Genomic DNA, 20,050 nt, shown 5'->3' on the forward strand with positions numbered 1-20,050 from the left:
CAGCGACTGTGTTTTTACCTATCTGTCAAACAATCAAATTACACTATTATTTTAAATAAACAGTATGACCAATCGTTCTGACTTGAGGTGAACGTAAACAACACAAAGGCAATGGCAAAGGATGAATCAAAGAGAAAACATAGTGAATAAAGCAAGGAAAAAGCTCATTATTACTGTTAATGCTCTTGAGTCACTTATCACCAAGTAACAGCACAGGTGCAGGCGAGCCATTATAAACAGTTGAAAAGTGTGTTGGGATAATGAACGTGCCCTACAGACCCCCGTTACTTTCTGGGGACATTGGAAACACCTGCAAAGGCAATTACAGACAAGAAGCAACAATGCAGTGGGTGCAAGAATGTTCACAGAGCAATTTCTAATTAAACTGCGGGGCTGAGGGATTGGGGAAAAAAAAAAAAATTACCAACACATGTTGTTATTGGACAAACAAACAAGGACACCTCAGTAGTGGAAACATTAAGATGAGGTTCCTCCTAAACCTAGACAATTATCCAAAACAAACACATTTTAGGCGGTGTATTTGGAGCTTTTATTATTGTCTGCTATATGATATACTGTTTGTAATTCCATAGTAAAAATATCAGTAAGAATGAGTTCAGATGTGGTTGGTCACGTACATGCTCACTAATCTGGGAAAATATGGTCTTGCTTTGTGGATTTAAAGCAACATGTACGGCTGTCAAGGTTAAGTTAAATAACTTATTTTCCAACCCAGAGCTCAAGAGGGAAGTTAAATAACTATAAGTATTACCTTATGGGTATGTGCCTTCACCAGCAAACAGAGCCACAGTTCACATTAATCCATTGCCACCCGAGGCATTAATACCCAAGTCGAGGTATATACAAATGCTGGTGTATGAATGTTGTAAAAGTTTGTGTGCTTATGTGTTTAGAGTTGGGGGAAATGGTTTTTGTTCCCCACACTACTACTACTACTACTACTACTACTACTACTACTACTACTACTACTACTACCACTACTACGTGTTATATGTCTCAGTGTTATCCAACAATTCCAGATCGGTCAGATCTTACTTTCGACTCAGAAAATGCAATAAAGACAGTTACAAACAATGGAATAACATGCATTAATTGCAGGATTTCCCAAGCTATGTGTTGAGAAAAAACCCTCAGACATATGACCACTGAGTCCTGTGAAAAAAGGTTTCCTGGGTGTTCCCACTGCGTATCTGGGTTCAACTTTCGCTCCCTTGAAACATCTTTCAATAAAGCAATAACAGGATGATAAAAACATGTTTCCCACATTTAAAATTGACCATGGGAATTATTGAGTTATTCAATAGATGATAATACATGAGGTCAATGTGATCTTGACTTTTCACCTTTGGCTTTGAAAACCTGTGTGGGCTGGGTTTTTTTTTTTTTTTTCCCATTCCAAGGGTGTGGAAGAACAGTTAGAGCCAACAAAACACTGCAAGGGTGTGGATAAAGACCTGCAGACACATCGATGGGCCACCTTCAACTATCAAAATGAAAGGAACAACAAGGAGACATAATATAGCTATGCCAGAACAGTCACAAGTGGTTCGGGGGCCACAATGATAACAAGTGGTCCGATAACTGAATGGCAGTGTGACTTTATATTAGTTGCTCATAAAAGCAATTATCAAATGATGTGTTTTGCCTATTTGAGAATGTACTCCTTCCTGTAGGTGACAGAAATGGATAGGTGATATGTCTGTGAACTTAGATGTGTGTGTGTCTCCATTCAAGAGCGACAAGATGACCGTCTTCACTCCGGTGGTGTGCAGACAGCTGCATATTTGAGGAGCAGAGGGTGATTACCGTCCTTAATGGGCTTAACAAGCATGATAATGGGAGGTCTGCTGTCCATCAATCAAGAGGTGAAAGGTGTGCACAAGCCATTAGAGGCGACTGGAGGAAGAAAGAAGGTGCTGTGGGGGAGCCGTCGGGGGACGAGGGGAAATGTAAGGAACAGATCACGGAGAAAGCCGCAATAAAGCAAACTGTTATAATGAGCTGTCGAGTCGAAACCAAGAGGGCCATTTAAGGGCATTTTCACAAACAGTTCGACTTAACGGAACCAAAGTCATTAAAGTCGGCCACAACAAGAAATGACTTTGATCTTTTTGCATTAACATTGGGAGTTTATTCAAAAGGAGACTCCGTTCTCATTCTGGTCTGCTTTGATGGAGATTTTGTTCTATTTCTGTTGATTTTATAGTTCCTGTTGAGCGGTTGGACCTTTGCTGCTTTGAATTTGGTGTAAGTTTGAAAAAGTGGCCATTGATGTCTCCGCAAGAGGGCTGAATCTGTTTTTTTCCCCAACTACTTTAAGATCTATTGTAGCACAGAGACACAAAACTGAACAACTGGAATAATGCTTGGACCTGAGAGATCAGTTGCAATAACAACCTTTTCACTGGTGTAATTGCATTAACATTCAAGTCATACTATGAGGGTGAAGTTGTAAGAACATGTACACTGAAGGCCACAAGAATCATGGGTTTTGTCAAGGGATCGACTTTTAGATTTACAATTGCAGTTTATTTCTGAAGAAAGTTCACCTACCGCTCCATCAAATACTGTTTGGTAAAACTCAGAGAGAAAGACAGTCACAAACACCATCATCCAAATATACAGCAAATTAATCAATTAAAATTGATAATTTAGTCATCAATTGCTACCTTTTTTTTCTTCTGCAAACTGCACTTTTTTCCCATTTTAAACCAATATGTTCAATGAGCTACCACCATGTGGCAGTAATGAGCCACCGGTGGCTGTGATCTACCGGCACAGAGGAACAAGTAGCAAACAGCCAATATATTGTCTTGTTTTTCGTCACGTGAAAGATGGTGGTGGGGGGGGGGGGGGGGGGGGGGGGGGGGGCAGTTGCCGAAAGCTGCCTCCGCCACGAAATGGGAGGGGAAAAAAAGTGTGTATGTCCAATTATTGCTCATTAGACAATAATCAAGCTCATTGTGTTCATTTTGAGCTGTTTTTCAGAAATGATTTTAATAAATGCTGCAAAATGATGTTGTATTCCTGCTTTACTTCATGAAAATATTCATGAAAACCTCTTAACTTAAACCTAAATATATTTTTTGTTTAAATCACATAATCGACTAACAGCATTCAAATATTTATTTATATATTTACAATTCTCCGAATGTGTGTTCATTATTGAGCAACTCAAGCAGCCAATGTTGGCTCAAATGGTTGGACCTTGTTTTAAGAAGTTTAGTCCCTGAAAGCTTTTGATTTTTGAAAGGATTTTGTTATTTGTGTGTCACTGCCACAGGAAATTGGTTGTATCTATTTTGAGGAGAAAAGTAAATTAAATATTCACACTGTTCCCTCCTTGGTAAGTTAAACATTTGCAGCGCAGACATTTGCAGACATGGGCCTGGATGACTTTGTGTTCACAATGTATAAGTGGAACCTTATGAGCCCATTTTCACTGCCCAGTTTTCATATATGGACAAACATTTTGACAGGAACCACAAAAAAGAAAAAAGAAAAAATCTATAAAAAAAAATGTAATCTCATATTGTCCCTCTGGCTGATGACTAAGGATGAGGCAGATTGCACATCCCTTCATAACATCCCCAGTCCACATGTATGGAACTGTAATTTCGCTGAAGGAAATACCTGCTGTTGCTGGAGTCAGTTTCCATCATGTGAAAGGGATGTTTTTACATTTATTCATGTGTTCATTGTGTAATCAGACATTGAAAAAGAAGCAACGGGGGAAAATATACTGGTATAGAGGATTTCCAGGTTATATGTGCTTATGTTTGGGTTGAACTCCCTTATAGACCAGGTCTTAAGTGTTTCATCCAATTCTCTGTCACGAAAAAAACCCAACAAAAAAACCCTCACTTTCGCTGCCGAGAAACTATCCAATAATCACACAACTGTAACGGGATTTGTCTTTTCACTTCTTTACAAAGTAGTTGGATAAGAGCAAGTGTGTGCAGAGGGCATCATGTGGGTGTGGATGGATCTTAATGTGGCACAGTGTAATAAAGAGGGTGATAACACCTGCGTCTCACCACTGCACTTCACAGAGCTTCAAATCAGCAGATGAAATATGATATTGTCTGAAGTGCTGGTATCAAAGCTTCGGTGTTTCAACCCTTATTCCAGGTGATAAAATTGATGGCAAACCTAAAGTTATATTGTGTACGTTGACAAACTTGCAGAGACAGTTTGCACTTCTGAGTCGTCTGTATGTCAGTAACGCAATGAACGACATAGTTCGAGGAATCTTTGTGTTGAAAATACCCTAGAAGGAAATAATATGTTTATTTGTAACATGCACACAGTAGTAACTGTATTTGTCTCTGCATTAAACTCACAATGGAGGAGTATTGTGCAGGAGCCCTGAAATAGCATCCAGTTGTTTATGGGTTTATGAGCTTTGGCGATACAGGGTTTAAAACCACTATGCTTCCATTCACAAGCTCCACTAATCCCTAGGTCACCACTGTTCCCAAGTCAGATGGAGCCAAGGGCAAGTGTGTCAAACATGAGCCCCATGGGACAAAACCGGCCTGCAAGAGGCTCCAATGAGGCCCCACAACGTAAAATGTAAAAATGTTAAAAGAAAACCGATTTAAAAAAAAAAAAAAAAACATTTCTTAAGAGAAGCTGATACAACACTACATCGAGACACGAGCTTAAATATCAGTATAGCTACCATGAAAGATAGCGGACTGAGCAAACTGGCCACCAAGCCATGCTGTCAGGGTGTGTAAATCAGCTGTAGAAGATTGTAGGGCATTTCACTATAATTAATACCAGAAGTTATCATTAAAATTGACTTAAGAGATTGTCATAATTTTCAGTAGCAATTGTTTGAAAAATAGACATTTTCTGTGCCACAACAAAGAAAAATGTTAACGTTTAAATTGAAAGGTTAATATGGCACTATTTAACCAGCCCATTCAAGATGAAATTGGGCAAATATGTGGCCCCTGATTTAAAATGGCTAAGGTGAATGCTTAACATAATTTGAAGGTCTGTGAGTGTCTTTCAGCCCACTCCATCACTTAGACGCCAATCCACACAACAAAATGTAACTATAGTAGATCAATTTTGATCTCCGATTAAGAGAAATTCCATGAATGTGTGTGTTTTTTTTACTGACGTGATATCATAGAAAATAATCCAACATAAATCCTTCAAACAATGTGGAGAGAAAAGGATCAACTCATGTGTACCTGTAATTTAAACTTGATTCCTTACCTCATGTCTGGCCAGAAATACCATTCTGCTGTTTATCATCTAACCGCTCCAAAATGTGATCCTTGCCAACCTGCAAATTGTCTATTGGCATCAATGTCTGGACTCTATGTAGCAAAGACCAGCCAAGGCTGCAATAAATAGTATGAAGTGCAGGGTTCTTTGAAAAATTGCTTTTAAATAAAATAAATAAAAACAAAGATGAAGTCATGGTAATTTGCAACAATTGCTGGACACCAAAAATCTGATTTGGTTTCTCCTACATTTAAAGTAAAATGTTCAAACTTTGGAGTCGAATAATTCCATGTGAAAGCAGTTAAACGTTGAACTTGTCCTTGAAATGTGAGAACTTCAATGGGAAGTCTGCTATCATATCAATATGACAGCAAGACATTTCTTTTTAAAATGTGCATTCATTTTTAATAATGCCACTTTATTCTTTTTTTTTTTTTCTTTTACTTGGATATTGTGAGTAATCAGTACACAGTGTGTGTCCAATCCAGAATTCAGTTTCAGTCACAGTGTTGACAGTTTTTTGCTTTGTTGGCTATATCCAAGAATACTACTATAATTACTATTTAATAACTACAATATCATTACAAATATATCCTACCTTTTGTTAATTCTGATCTGCCTTTTGATAAATAAATATCATGTACCTTTAATGATGCACTCAAAAAACCAAATCAAATTTCACATGCCCCATTAAAAGTCTTTTTCGACAAAAAAAACAAAACATAAATTCACAGTGAACTGTCTTTCAAAGAATACTTTTTATCCATTGATGTACAAAGATGCCGTGTTGTCATGTAACAATAACTTGTGAGGTTGCAAATTATTTTACACATTGACAACTCTAACTTCAGACAGACAGATTGAGGCACAGACAGCCAACTCTCAACTCTTTTGCTAGAATAATGCCCCCATACTTAAGTATTATTTGAAATTTTAAAATGACTGTGAGCTCACAGCAACAAATAAAGATAAATGTCTAGAACATAGAATTACGTGGCAATTAACTGACAGTAAGTAGAGAAATATGAAAGAAATCTGTGTGGGGTGGGATTACAGATTAGCTCTCAGACTTAAATGGCTTAAATGAGGCACATTTACAAGATCGAAAAACTTTTGTGAGGACAACAATCTCTGCTCATGCATATTCTATAAGGAACGGAAAAACTGTTAACGGCCTCCACATGACTACGTCTTCATTCCTGTGAAAAGTATCAAAGTGAACTGAGCATCTCGCTGCAGACAGATTGGTGTCGTTAGCAGTTTTGTGACATCCTTCTAATTGAATTTTAATGATCATGCAGTGACATGATAGTCATGATTGGGCTATGGGTAAATATTCACGCCATAAACTTGCACAGTAAATGCATCCCCTCCATCTGTGTCGCCATACAAAGGCAAATCGAAATGGAGGAGACACTGTTGCTGCATCTCAACTCGGAGCACAAGTCTTAAAAAAAAAGAAAAAAAGATGCAGTTTGAAGGAAGACTGGCTTTGTGAGCAGATTAACACCAGTAGATCGACTATCAGTCACCGATCTCAGTCATGGAGATTCATCAAAGGAACCCATCCGAAACGAAGACTTTTAAACACTGTATTTTTTCATAATTTCACATAACTTTTTCCGATTATAAGATTGAGTTTCCCTCTTCTTTAGTGTCGACCAGCACACAGAATTATATGAACTTTGGTTGAGCTGATTTTTATTCTGCTGCCTACTGAACTCAATCTGTGGTCACAATATATTAGCAGCGATTAGTTCTGAAAACCTTTAGCTGCTGGTTAGTTTGAAGTTCCTAATGAACTTCGCCTAATGGAGCCATTAAAAATGAAGGACGAAATGAGGATATATTTTATACATTCTTATTAAATACAGTATATTACTGCAGACGCGTTTTAGGGTTTGATTTGTTGCGGACTCATCCCGCCAAAATCTGCTTATGGATTAGAAGTAGAAAAAGGTTAAGGACTGTAAGTGAATAAGTCGGGTCATGGACACAGGTCCGAAGGTAGCAGGTTATACTAACTGCTCTTTTATTTCTGTATTTGGTGGCATTTTGGGACTTACTGGAGCAAACACCGGCTGATGGAGGCCTGAAGCACACAACAGGTAGTTCAGAAAACATGTTAAAGAAGTGTAATGAAGACATCGTATTGGAGGCAGCATCACAGAAAGAATGTGTCAGGATTACAAAAGAAGCTTACTGTTTGAGATATTGCTCCCTGTTCCTTCTGGGTACAAGGATCTATCTCTCCTCTGCGTCAGCTGCTGCATAGAACATTCTGTGTCATAACAAGTACAAAAATAGTGTCTGCTGAGGTAAATGTGACATATTCCATGGCGAATTATTGCGGTTGGATTTTTACCAACTTGAAACTCACCAACAGGCTATGTATTATATAAGCTGGTTTAACTACAGTGTTACAGAGTAGGTTTGCAAATATACTGAGCAATGGCGGACCAATATCTCCCTTTCTCTTCATTGCCAGCCCCGACACAAAACAAGAAGGCCTGGTTACAAATGAAGTTGGACTAATATCGAACTGTTTGTACTAATTCCTGTAAGTAAACCAGTACTCAGTAGAACCACTGCAGACGAAATATCCGCTCCTTGTTATTCTAAAACCCTTAAAAAAATGTCAAAAGACAATGTAGAAACAGTTGTGCGATAACTGTTCAGCAACACCAGAGATAAAGGAACATTTAACACCTTGAATTACAGACTTTTCTGTTTTGAGTGGAGCAAAGCAAATTGCAGATAACAATTATTTAGCAAAATTATTATGAATTTTGGTGATTCCTTTTTCACAATAAAAAAAAAATTGAAAACCCATAAAGAGAATAGTAAACAACTAAATTATGAAAATACAGTGTTATTGTACCAGGTGAGCACAATTACAAGGCTGCATTTTTTTATAAATACAGTTTTGGTCATGTAAAACATAAATATACAGTGAAAACTTTGACATCTCATCTCGATGTTGTGACTTGGTGCTGGATGAAGGTTGGAGGTACCACAAGGTAAAAAACGACACACTGAAAGTGAAGCCAGAGTGAAACACACCAGGCAAAAAAAAACCGAGATGAAGCTCCTCGTGCTATTACAGCACCCCCCCCCCCCCCCCCCCCCCCCCCCAGCTTTTCTCCTCTGCCTTCTGCTTGACCCTCCCTCACTCTCATCCCTTCTGCCTTCTTCTATTCAAACACTGAGCACAGCACACCAACTGTGTGAGTAAAACCACTGACACATCAACATGTCTGCCAAATTCGCCCGGGCCATTTACCCAGCTGGCTGGACAAGATGGCAGGACCAAAAATGGCTTAGCGCTGCCATGAAGTGCATGTTCTTGGTTCCAAATTGGTACGAGAGTCATGAGCCTTCCTTCAACATGTCAATAATCACACGCAAGTGGAGGGGCAGAACACGTGTGGTCGGGGAGCTAATTGGTAATTCTGAGCGCAATTAACAAATGGCAATGCCAGCAAATGCGGTAGTTATGACTCACTTACATTATTTGCAAATGGAGTGAATAAAAATGAAGCATGACTGCAGACACAAAGCATGTTGGAATTGTCTTGACATTTTATGTTGTCACAAAAGACAGGCATTCATTCACAGGCCAGCTCACTGTTATAAGATCCAGTCATTTAACATGAATTTCTGATGAACAGCCTTAATATTGTTGCAGTTTAAAAGACTATATGCAGAAAAATGCTGTCTTTTTTTTTTTTTTTTAAGGTTTTAAGGATAGTTCTTGATCTCCTGCCCTGATCACACCTGCATCAAGAGGATTCATGACTTTGTTATGAAGATCTGTTTGTTACTTTTTGGTTTTGTCATACACCCCTTGAAGCAGGGTTTGAATCCCTCCCAATTACCCCTGCAAATGTGCAATATTATCAAGAGTAATAATATGTTCTGCCATTTTGCTTCAAATGAATGGTCTTAAAAACCGAGACCCACATTACATAGAATAGATTGGGAGTCAAATACAGTAGAATAAACCTCGATTTGGACTCAATCGGGCCAGTTTGAAAGAAAGAAGAACGTGTACAATCCTACATTTAATTAGATATGTTTGAACAACACCTGAATCAGTTGAGGAAACCCTGCTCTCTAAATCTGTTGAACGATCTGAAATTCTCTCTGCCCCAGCGTTCCACTTCCTACTCATACAGGCAAAGCTCGTCACTTGTCACAACACAGTATTTCTGCAGCCTCTGAGTGCATGTTTTCACAAATCCACCTTCAGCTTATACTGCAAATTATACTTGAGGTAGCTCACCTTCACTGTTGCATCACTAATCTCCTGGCTGGGGTCATTGTGTTGTGTAAGTTTGATGCCTTACAATCCGTACCTGTAACTATAATTCCGTTGCTTTTTATGTAGCTTGGAAACACTGGTTAAAAAAAAACAGCTGAGAGAACAAGGTTTACTATGATGATTTTCGAATGTACCGTGTTGCTCTCAACCTGCTGCCACACGTCTGTCGGCTTGGCATCAGTCTTTTTGTGTGTATGTGTGTGTGATGTTTTATCCATCAGTTGAGCAAGCACTATTTTAAAACACACAATTTATGATTTAATCTGTTCAACAGCGTGGGAATAAAAAGAACTCCAAACCTGAAAATGAAAGAAAAAAGCTCAGATTTGTGTGCAATTTCAAGCTTTAGAGGTGTTAGGGTGTATGTGTGGTATCTCATACCTGATAAAGTCTGCCCTGTTTACGGTTGGGTTCAGCTGTCCACAAAGAAAATCTGAGTTGTTGCAGGTTCTCTCTCTCTCTCTCCCCCCCCCCCCCCCCAAGATGTCTGGCAAGATGAAAGGCTCGGACGATCAGACAGACAGAAAGCCGTTCTGACCATATTTCTCACAGCAGGCTTATGTCATGTTGTGGAAAAGCAAGACGTCAATATATGTATATTTCACGTTCTCCGGTGTTTGTTTGCCACTGGCTCAGTCAGCGTCCATGTCACAGCTTATCTTGCAGTAGCACCCCATGCCACCCTCTTCAAATCCCTCATAACACACAAAACAACTGTGTGGCCTGCTCACCTCAACAAACACTAAAGAAAGAGAACGACTGCAGCCAGGTTTTTTTCTTTTTTCTTTTTCAAATCAGTCATCTGTCGTCCGGCTGAAGAATGAGAAACTGAAGTGAGGGAAAGATGGGCGAGAGGTCTAGCCTACCGGATGAAAAAAAGAGAAGCGAAAGGGAGAGACATCAAAGAGAAATTAGTGCAAGACAAAGCCTGCTGGTCTCAATCAGGCTGGTAAACAGCTGAGTGTAATACCTCTTTTTGAATTAGTCACAAATAGGAGCACAATGATAGGACAGCCACTTCACTGCAGGAGAGAGGAGAGTAGCCTAATGGAAGTGGAATTGCCTTTTTTTGCCAGCTGAGCCCTGTGGCATTGTCATTTTCCCCCCAAATTAGCAATTTACATGACTACATCCCTTCTTGATGCCTTTCTTTTGCATTTTAACAAATCTTTTCAGGTCAACACTATGGAACCAATAAGGAAAATATAAGAAAGCTAAACAAATTGAATCATGAGTGAAGTGTAACCTTGGAAGACAATGCGGCCACCATCACGGCAACCGTTTGAAGGTGGAATTAGAAGTGAATGAGCAGAGGCACATAATTGGACAAAACAGTGCAGCAATCAGAGTGGAGCAGACATCTTTACCCAGGAATATGCCTGTTTGTACACCATAGTCAAACGGCAAATCATCAGTAAAATGCCTCCCGATCCACTTTGAGTCCATTTGGCAGAACATTCCCTTGTAATTGTATTTATTTATCCCCTTCATCTTGAATATGCTTTGAATATTAACAAATCATAGAATGCAGGACTTGTACTCGTTCTACTCGAGACGCCTTCATGGACATCTGCATGTGCGCACACGCACACACACACACACACACACACACACACACACACACACACACACACACACACACACACACACACACACACACACACACACACACACACACACACACACACACACACACACACACGGACACACACACACAGGCCGAGTCACTTGTCATGCTGAAGTGTATGTGCAGGAAGTACGACGACACGGGAGAAATTCATCAGATGCTGCAGTCCGCCTCTCGCGTGCTTTTCCACTCAGGCCCCCCTCATCCCAATCTCATCTCACTCTCCCCTGCCTCTATATATCTTTAGCCATTTAATTAGCTGGACAGGTAATAAATTCCATGTCTCATGTGCTACCCACTAGCTTATTTATTTATTCCTCAGACTTTTAGAGTAGCGCAGAATCTGGAGGCCAGACTCCATTATAAGGCAAGTAGCATCTCCGGCCTTTTAAGATCTGAGTCATTAGTTAATCAACATGACAGCGCGAGGACTGTTGCATCAACTCAGGCAGCTGTTGCTTTTAACATCACCGCACATGTACATGTACATATAGATTATGCAGTAACGCAGGCCAGCCTTTATGCAACAATCACAAGCAAGTGATAAACCGAGCGTGTGGGTCTGGGCGGCCTGATAAGAGCCTGTGCAGCCAAGTGACGCCACAACGTGTCACATCATTTAAAAGTCAACAAACTGTCAGTGATCTTATTGCCAGAGGAAAACCAATGGGACACCAGTGAGGTTAAGGCACTTGTTGTTCCCCTCTGTTGCCTGGCCCTGTCAGAACCTACACAGTTGATATTTGATAAAACGTCACGTCCTTTCATATCAGTGACTCCCTGATCCTCCTCTGATTGAATTAGGCTAGATTTGCACTGCTTGTTACTGTAGAGTTTGGTGACAGTCATACACCCTGTATGTGTGTGGTGGATGAGTATGTGATAAATTCATTAGTGCTCATCTCTCACCATTAGTCAGATTGGCACAGCTAAAGCATGGTGGACACACTGACGATGCCCTAATTAAATGCTTACAGTGTGGGAACATCTAACATGTATTCTGTCAACGTAATTGGCCACTCTGGCAAACATAATCTTGAGTACAAGAGGTTAGAATATCTGTGTTTTGCCATGATCGCTGGACTTGTAGCTGTTTTGATGTGTAATTTAACATGTTAAAACAAAATGGTTAACATATTTAAAAAAAAAGCATGTCCAAAGAAATTATTTGCAGCTAAAGATTAAAAAAACACAAAGAATATAACCAACATCTTTATTGTTCTACATGAGAACAACACATTCCAAACTTAGCTGTTGAAAATTGTTATGTCAGTTTGTTTAAAAAATGTGATCTTTAAATACAATAGATTAAATAAAAAGAAAACTGTGTGGCTGTACTGTTGATATATACACATCCAGCTTCATAGAAGTTGTACTCAAAAGTATGTGGCTTATTGTCTCCTTATGACAATAACTCTTGAAATGTTTGTCATCCCCAACAAAACCTATCGTGTATTGATCATCCTACAAGATGATGATCAGGATATGAAAATAGGAGCAAGATTGTCCAAATCTTTACATTTATATTGTTTTAAGGTTGCATTCTAACACGGCTCACATCGTTGGTGCAAAAATGGGATACGGATTTGCACATGCAATATGAAAGTTGAATGTTTTGAGAATAAACATAAACGTGCATGTGGGTTTAGGATCCACCTCAATACAGAAGATAAACTGCTGTAATGTGTAATCAGCTCAAAATACTACTTTTACTCTGTATGCACTGGGCTTGAAGGTAAGGATGTAATGGATTCACAACGTCAGGATTTTTTAAGATTAGTTTTACTCTCAATTTGAAAATTATGAGGCAGATATGAATTACAAGGGAGCAAATATTTGTATATATTATTTGAAGTCAAATAACAAGTCTGTGGGCAAATTTAGATTAAAAGCTGTGTGTGTGTGTGTGTGTCTTTGTGTGTGTGTGTGTGTGTGTGTGTGTGTGTGTGTACACCGCAGCACTGCCGGGGTTCCTGATGGAAGGTCATCACGTTCTCGTTAGTTCAGCTTCAGCGCTTTGGCTCTGGTGCACAGCTGCCCTCGCTCCCCAAACACCGGCAGGATGAGCCCCAAAAGGCCATCCTCACTGCCCCAACGCATCCCTCCTCTCCGTCCCTCACCATCCACCTCTCACTTTGCATGACCTCTTCCTCCAACCATGTGCCCATTATTTATTGATTTATTTGGTCACCCGGTGCTTGCTCAGCAGTACATACACAGTACGGATCTGAGGAACTGAAGGCTGCAGATTAATACCGCGCACTAACAGCTTCTCTGAACTGCACAACCTCAATCCTACTTTACCGGGGATGCCCATCTGCACAGTGGATCACCAGCAACAATCCTATTCCATACCATTATATATAAAAAATTTCCTTTTTTCTTTCCACCTCCTCTGTTGGTAATAATTACGATATTAACAGTAGTAATTGGGACACTCAAAGTCAGTAACAGTGAGATTTAATGTCATTGTGCTCATGACTATAACCTCCTGACTACCAGTCGTTCAAATTTGTCCCCGGTGGTGGACATTTGTAAACCTGCAACCCACTGCAACTTACTGAAATAACTCATATCGGTATCTACAGACTCCTTTTTGTTACAGGATGATGACATCACTCAGTCAAGGTTTGCTTGTACAGTAGTTTACCACAGTGTAATTTATAACTGTGATACTCATTACCCACCTCCACTCACTCTTGCAATAACACTTTAAAATTAATGACAGCTTGGATGCATGAGTAGATGTCTGCACATGTATACATACACACACACGGTGATGCCTATACATATACATGTCAACACGTAAAACCAGATAAATGTGTATCCAATAACCTAAAATATTTGAATATAACAACTTGATTAAAGTTTGTGCAGGTAGACATTTAAGAGCTATTGAATTATTGAATTGTACTTGGTCATATATCTTGGAAGTCAACTAGATCCGAGTTCACAGCTACCAAAATAAGGCAGAAAAAAACCCAAACTCTTCTTAAAAAAAAACCCAAAGAAATAATGATCATTCAAATAAAAGTTCAGCAGAGGAGAGTGAAATTATGTGTGCTGACTGAAAATCAAACGTTAATGAAAGGCTGTGTGAGCATGATTTAAATGGAACTATATCACATTTTTATCGCCGGTTCAGCAGTCTCGAGGCTCTTTACAATGTTCACCCATCACACTCACCCATACAAACACGCACGCACACACACACACACACAAATCGCAAAGCTGCAATGAAATGTATTGCTCCCAACTTCTTTTGGCAGCTCTTCGGATTTAAGTGTCTTGTTTAACGCACATCCTTTGTAATTGGAAAGTGACCTGCTGAGGACCTGATGACTTGCTGACACAATCACTTCTTTTAAATTGGGCCTTAAAACACTATTATTTACTCAGGCCTTCCATTAAACAATACATTTGATGTATTTAACTGCATCTAGTGCAATAAAAAGGTTTTACTTCATTTATTCTCTATTTTATGCCTTTCCTAATTTGCTTTGTTTTAATGTTTTTCATAATCTTAATCACTTGAATTTAAGATCCTTAATTGCTTTGTTTCAATGCATTTCCTTTATTTATTTGTAAAACACTTAATTGCCTTGTGTCTAAATGGAGATTTATAAATATATTTACCCTGCTTTGCCTCAATATAACCACATTTCTTGGAGTGAAAAGAATATATCAATCATAAATGACTAAGCAAATATATATGAATCCTGCAACTTTTAACTTTACAACAACTTGTTACCAACAATTTGCAGGACTTCATTTCAAATAGACCACCAACTTCCTGCCAAGTCCCAGACAGCTGTGCATGTTTCATAAAGAGGGAAAACCAAATGTCAGGAGTGATGCTCTTTGTACCAGTGTAGTTTTCTGGAAGCTGATGGCGATGCTGATAACACGAACTTGATTGTTCTCCAATCAAGTTCCCCTCCCTCAGTTTGTATGGACGGCATTTTATTACATTTTAAATGGGCGCTGTTAATTTAAAAAAAAAAATAATAATTTTTCAACTGTGAACCATGTCCCCAACCCATTATCTGGAATGAACATGTGTCCTTAAAAGTGTAATAATTTGTAAAACTAACCATTATGGATGATATTCCCAGAGCAGTGTTGTCGATTAATACAACAAGCACCCTATGATCCATGTTAAGCTGACATACAATAAAAATAACAAAAATGAAAGTGCATTTACCTGGAAATCCTTAAAAAAAAATAGAGAAAGAAGATAATGGTACAAAAAGAAAATTTGGAAAAGAGTTTCCTGGCTGAGTTTGGTAAAGGTGAAGCCTGCATGATGCTGCATGTCCCAGTGTGTGTAGACGTGCTGTCACACACCGATTAAGACAAGAAGCAGCCAGATAGAAATAAAAAAAAAAAAAAAAAAGAGTATTATTCATCCATGGGCAGCCTTCCATCAAACTGCACTTCCGCAAAATGCAGACACGCACAGATAAAGAAACACAGGCAGTGGAAAAACAGACACACCCAGGCATGAGTGGTGGCTATAAATACATAACATTCTCAATACACGGGAGTGGGCTCTATTCTCATTCAAATTCTGTGGCAAGCGAAGACTTTAAGAACAAGATTTCCCCTTTTTATCACCTGAAATACATTTACTTCTGCAGCTGGCGGAGAAGTTTTATCTTAATGAAATCTATTCCTTCTACCCATCTCAATGACATTACACTTTTCCACATCTTAAACAAGCCGCCTGATAACAACCCCCCCCCCCTCAAAAAAAAAACAAAACAGCGGTGTTTTATGTTTGTAGGCTTGTGTGTGTTCAGGTATAAAAAAAAAAAAGAGAGAGCAGCCTAAGACATGTCGTCTCTTCAGACGATTTTGATGTTTTAATCAATGAGTCAGTGACGACATCTGTCTGCTGAGTTGTTTAAGAATATGGAACTTTTACTCCTCCTGTCTGAATTTGAAAACTGAGTTTTATTATCAACTATATGTTTGCATGTGCCTTCCATGCAACCAAAGGGGTGAGACCAGGTCGCGGACGTGGCGTATAGCTGGCACTCCGAGTGCTCTCGGCTCCGTTGAGCATTCCTAATGAACATAATTGACTCAGACAAAAACATTTAAATGATGATGAGCAGATGGCATCATTCATTCCATTTGCAGAACAAGAGGCCAGCACCTCGAGCTGCTGGATAAAATAAATAAATAAATAAAAAAGCAGGTAAAACTTCTGAAATCATCCTCTTAACTCAGTACATCATAGTGATAACATGTAAATGACTTATGCCAAATACATATTTGATAAGCTTTCACGTACGTGCCGCTTCTGTTGCCTCTGACTCACGATCGAATGTGAGAAGTGTGTAAATTGGCTGTAAATGGACAGATGTATGTGGAATTGTGGCTCACACCTCTCAGTCACACATCTCCAAATTCCAATTAGAAAACCTCTACTGTGCTTATATTACATCATATCTATGGAAACGTCATATTAAGATGCATGGACACTTGAAAGGCATGAATTATAGTCAAGTGTTTGAGCCGGGTATGGCACAGCAAAGCTCCAAATAATAATAATAATAATAATAATAATAATAATGTTTGCAGAGGTTGGCAGGTAAGTCTTCTCTTTCGTCTGGCTTTGCTAATTAAAGCCGGCACCAATGGGAGGGAGAGAGAAAGCACACTCATATAGCTATGGGCTTGAGCAGATGCTGTGCTTTGATGAGCACCAAGGTTAGCCTATGATACGTTATCTCAATCATCAAGAGAGTACGTTGGCTTTAATTACCTCAAGGATATTTGAGGGCTTTCATATAAAACCACAGCGTACAGTGAAATTAGCATGTTTGCCTATGAGAACGGCCTGTGTCTTTCTTTTCTTCACCATCAATTACTCTTAAATACTGGCTCACTTTTTTGATTTTCAAATGTTGAACTCTCTCAAAAAGGGGAGATTTAGTGTCCTTTGTGGTACTTTCAATCCTTTCCAGAACTGTCAAGGACATATTGCACCCAGTTTCCACGCTATAATATACATGTCTCAAATGGACTCACTGCGTGAAAAACAGACAAGAAAGTAGGAATTCAAAAGGTCTGAGAGGCGTGTTTTGTCAAAATGTTCTTTTTTGAGAAGAAATCTTCCTAAAAATACAAAACTTAACAGTTATTTAAATAAAATGGATAAAAAACATAGCCAAGACCACATTTTTAAAAACATCACATATGCAGGGAAAGAGTTCTGCTTAATCTTGACTATGAATCCACAAAACAATCCAATCCACTAAACCCAAACCGCAAACAATTTTATTTTAGTAATGTGGAAAGAATTCCAGTATTTGGCTGATTTGGCTGAGCATACAAGCTATGTGAGTGAGGGGCTATTTATAAGGAACACCATTCTAATTACCAGCACAACCAACATCGAACTCCACTGTTCCTCAGTAGACCAGTCCAATATGAATACACTGGATTTTTTTCTTTCTTTTTTTGCTTTGTTTGTTTCATTGCTGTGAGATATTACTGCACAGCTACATGTTCATTATCTGTATAATAAATAAAACAATAATTTGCCATCATATTGAATTATTACAGGTAAAGCTGTATGAATAGTGAAATAAGATAATACACACAAACAAACTCACATACACACACACTCTTTGCACGAACCAGAGATCCCTTTGGCTGATGAGCTGCAGTGAAGCAAGAATGGGAAGAGTCCAAGATTGCAAATATGTTTGAGAGCTTGTGCCAGCTTGACTGGCCCTAACCGGTCTCAGGAGGGTAAGGTAGCAAGCTTTCAATTTTGAGTGCTTGACGTTCGATGGGTCATATATAACTTCTAAACTGGCAGGAGCTCTGGCCAGGATTTAGACTGTAGGCATGCAGCTATTCCGTGGTGTGTCGTCTGAGAATGGTTTGTACACTTGCAAAAATATTGAATTGTTGAAATAATTTGCCAGTATAATTAAACTGCAACTACCCTTTTGTTACATGCACATACAAATAAAAGCCTTCATATTCTATCAAACTGCTTTAGATTATTGAAACAAACATTTTCTGACCTATAATCTTCTGAAAGGTGAACCCATTGGCATTCCTTGTATTGCAAATACTGACATGGGTCTATGAATTGTGCACACTTGCTTACAGGTACTGCATAAGCAGACACTTAAATGTACGGAATAAGAAATTCAATAAAATATTCATAGCTACATTTTCAATGTTTCACTTAACATAGGACCCATCAGGTTGCACATATTTTGAATTGAATGAACACAACAAATTGTCCACATCAAAGGAAAACAAAAGTCACACTACATGACAGCATCATCTGATTTACATGAACCTACTTTGTGTTATTTCAACTCAAAATAATAATAATAATATATTGATTGATTAAAGAAAAAACTAGAAAATGTGATTGACTCAAAGGAATGAAATGTAATGAGCACTGCGTTTCAGAACCATGGACAGCGGTAACATTGCAGGCATTTTATTTTGATGCAGGTAAACATTATAATGAAAAAAAAACAGCAATCTATAAAGTTTGTGTTACTACATCACAAAACTCTGGTGAGAGATTAATATTTATAATTATTCTTGATTTATATATACTATTCAATTATTTACACAAAAAATGAGAAGAATAAGAAAAAAAACATTCAAATCAACAACTTACACTGCTTCAGTTCATTTCACCGTGAATTATTTTTGATTGAAACAGAAAATTACTTCAACGTGTTGGATGTCAGACCGTATGTGGAAAGAGTCTTCAGAAAGAGGCCGCTGCTGCCTGTTTGAAACTGTACCAGAGCGGCAGCGGTTCATTAGCAATAACACTTCAACAAGTTTTAATTTAAAAATAAACTTTGTTTATCTACTCATTATAGTTTCTATTTAATTGTGCTTTATGTGATAATCAACAATTGCTCCGGCAGTACACTGGCGCTTCTGCGGCACATGATTTTCTGCCTGTTGATCTATTCATCCCGAAGACTGAACACACACACACACACACACACACACACAATGCAATACACAAACAATAGCAGTGTATTTCCAACTGCTGAGGAGGATTCCAATTACTGAGCTCCAATGATCCACAGCAGCACCGCCCACTGTCAGTGTGCTAATTTAACTTGTGCTAATTATATATTCATTTTAACAATTGGCATCACAGGGGGCTCCGTCTTGGCAGGGCCAGTGATTGCACGAGTACGCAAGTATATGTGAGTGGAAAAAGTGCAAGAGTGCATGCTTGTGTGACTGTTTTTCCATGCGTCACATGTGACCTTTGAAACTTGTGATAGTGTTTCTGTTTGTGTTTTCTTCCATATCTCTGGCTTCACTTGCTCTGTCTTTCGCCGTCTCCCCCCCCCCCCCCCCCCCCCTGTTTCCCTGCTTGTCCTGAGGCCTTGCAATTAAAAAGTGCACTCCTCCTCTCAGGCACATCGCTGAAAATGGGGAAGCACCCCATGCGAACAGAGCCTGAGTGATCAAGCCACAGGACAATCCCTGAGATTTCATTAAACCTCCATTTAAGGTTTCATCTGCCCCGGGGAGACAGGGGAATGGAGGGTGGAATTTGTGCCACTGGCAGAGAGGAGGGTGAGGAGAGGTGGCGGAAGGCAGCAGTCGCTCGGATCTCTGATTTCCCCTGTCGAATCCCGGGAATGGAGGGGGTGCAGATGTTGCCTTGGTGACCACAGGTGTGCTGGCTGTGTGTGCGTGTCGACGCTTGCACGCTCTCACAAATGCATCAAGTTCTCTCTGTTAGCGTGGAGTTTCCTGTGGCTTTTTCCAACACCCTCTTTCTCTCACTCCATCTCAGACAGAGAGGCAGATATTGT

The sequence above is a fragment of the Blennius ocellaris genome (assembly GCF_963422515.1).
Source record: "Blennius ocellaris genome assembly, chromosome: 20".
NCBI lineage: Eukaryota > Metazoa > Chordata > Actinopteri > Blenniiformes > Blenniidae > Blennius > Blennius ocellaris.